This window comes from Pinus tabuliformis, chromosome 3_2 (assembly GCF_031772625.1).
Source record: "Pinus tabuliformis cultivar Carrire ecotype Pingquan chromosome 3_2, CPIR1, whole genome shotgun sequence".
NCBI classification, from domain to species: domain Eukaryota; kingdom Viridiplantae; phylum Streptophyta; class Pinopsida; order Pinales; family Pinaceae; genus Pinus; species Pinus tabuliformis.
In genome coordinates, this window is record NC_142302.1 from 350,720,223 (window position 1) to 350,723,109 (window position 2,887).

Genomic DNA, 2,887 nt, shown 5'->3' on the forward strand with positions numbered 1-2,887 from the left:
CAACCACTCCCCGGTTGGAAAATTTGTTCCGAGAGCGACGGGAGCGATGCTCCCAAAGAAACCAGGAATCAAATTTTTTTGGTCAGGAGTGCGCTCTGTAGTCGCTCCTGACCGGAGCACGAATTGGGAGCAGGATTGAGAGGAGGGGGGCACTCCCCTGCTACCATATTCCAAATGTTTAAGTTGAATGAATGAATTCCATTGATCTCCTTATGGATGTATGATGTCCCATATACTATATGAAAACAAAATGTTTATTGGGTTGTGTTGTTCCTTTATTCAATTCATTCCAAATCAAATCCCCATTTGTTTGGGATGCATTGAATGTAGTCCTCTATTTATAAATACAAAGAGACAGTTGACCAAAATTTATATAATTGAGATAATAGTCACTACTTCCAAGACTCTTCTAGATCCAATCCAAACATAGACATTTTAAAAGGATCATCACCAATTGAGACAGAGTAATTTCCATTGGCTATAATAATTGGATTATAAATGCATTCCATTTACACATTGGATCTAACATTGGCAATAACCACCAAGGAGTAGTTATTTTTACTCCAAATGCATTTCCTTTATCTTTAATCTAGCATAAAGAGATAAGTAAAGGCATAATATGCAAATATAACAAATTTTACTTTGATTTAGAAGAAACCATGTAGATATCAATATGTACTCTCAGAGAAAATTGTAACCCTAAGGGTTTTATCTTTCCCAATTTCACTTATCTCTACACATTTCTTCTATCCCATATTTAGCCTTCCAACCCAATTCATGTTCAACCTTTTCTATAGAGGCATAAACAAATGTAGCATCTCCTGACCACCTCATACAAAATTTGACAGGAATGTTCTTTCCTCGCACCTTCTAAAATGCAGCTACCATTTAAAAAATAGGGATAACACATCTAGAGCCTAAATTATAAGTTGTACAACCTATGTCAATGCCTAAATTATAAGTTGTACAACCTATGTCACCTACTTTAAATAACTTCTAAAGTTTATAAATATGAACATAGGCCAAGTCTACCACATGAATGTAGTCTCAAACTGCTATGCCATCCTTTGATGGGTAATCATTACCCTATGGCATATACATTCAGCTCACGTTGCCTACCCACAACCACTTGTTGGATGAAAGGCATGAGGTTATTTGGAATTCCCTTTAGATCTTCACCAATCTCGCCACTTGGGTGAGCTCCATCTGAGTTGAAATGCCTCAACAAAATTATTCTCCACTTTGGATCTTCCTTATAATATCATGGGCTATCTCTTCAAGTAAGACTTAGTTCATCCATAGGGATTCATTGCAAAAATTTGGAAGTGTTCCACACAACAAATCACCTTAGGTTCAAACTATAGCTAGTGTTAGTATTGTGGTGTAATGGTTATGAAGCCTTGGGCTTTATCAAAATATTCAAATGGCGATTTCCAACCCTAGGAAAGAGTCATACCAATGATATTTTCGTAATCACTCCCGCTTTTTTCCCTCCATATTACTCTTCCCATTTTTCCTTCACTTCACACAAAATATCAATTTTGATGAAACCAAAAGGAAGGCGATTAACTTCATTTGATTTCTCGCTCGCTGAGATGCTCCCAACAAAATTTTCTCATATGCTTTTCATTTCAACTTTACTCAAACTCCATTCAATCCCAATACACAACTTCAAACATGAAACCATTCTCTCATGACAATTTCCCAACCCACTAGACTCTTTCCAGTCACTGACTAGAGTAGCTTTTGGGAAAGATGCCAGATAAATAGGTGTTATCTACCAAGTAAAGGAATGAGATGACAAAACTTGAGCATAAACAAGTTGATAAAGCTCCTTCAAGCTTATTCCTCCCAAATTATATTTCTCATTATGCAGAAGGACCTCTACTTGGGGTCTTTTGGCCATAAGCAATTCTATCATGTGTGCCAGTATCCAAGGATCAAAAATCTAGGAGAAAATTGCTATAATCACCTCTATGTCATCCCCAATTATTCCAAGCATGAGCTCCATGATACATTTATCACCAAAAAGAGATTTCAATTGAATGCACTTTTTTGCTAAGCTAAGCATTCCTTCCAACGCCATTCCAAATGGTTTGATGTACAGAAAATGAGATATTGATAGTTCCACCCAATGGCATGTAACAGAACTAAGAGCATCAATATCTGCTAGCATTATCTGTATTAACTTCTTCATCCCATGCATAGTTTTATGATGATTACATTCACTCCAAAATGCACTACAGTATATACAGTTTTTCTACTTGGCCTCGCCACTTCTCCCAAGCCTTAGAAAAGCCAGACTTCAAATTGAAGCATTTACCCAATCCTCCAACTGGTAAACTTGGGTGCATGTGTAGAATTTTTGAAATAAGGACATTGAAACATCCACCAGTCCATTCTCAGTCTCATGTTCATCAAGCTGGTGTAGTTGATAATATCCATGCATTCTTAGGAAATTGACCACAAATTCAAACGATACAAATCTTCATAATTTTCTAGCAAATTCCATGTTCAAAAAGCATGTCAAATTGCAACTGACTGATGTGTAGCAATTTATCATTTGGGAGTCGGTCTCACCAGAAATACTTGTAAGAGAAGTTTCCATCTCTAAAGTGATGGAATCAATCACTCTCCCAATAATCCTAGAGAAGGGTTTGATAGCATCATGATAGTTAGCACACGCTCTAAGATTCTTCAAGACTCGAATTGATGTGCCTGAGGTTGTGCTAATTAGCACAAAAAAATTGTCAACTTCTCACTGTGATGAACCACAAGCATCTCTATCTATGCCTTCTCCACATCGTGAGGCACCAAATTTGTATTCAATACATGCCTTGCCTCCTTCATCTATCCCAGCCATTTCTACAACATTGCATAGATCACT

General features: G+C 37.0%; 1 pseudogene; it reads right to left on the reverse strand.

Annotated features, from left to right (window-relative positions):
• Positions 1-723: 723 nt before the first annotated feature.
• Positions 724-2,206, reverse strand: LOC149180911 (bifunctional UDP-glucose 4-epimerase and UDP-xylose 4-epimerase 1 pseudogene; annotated as a pseudogene).
• Positions 2,207-2,887: the final 681 nt, after the last annotated feature.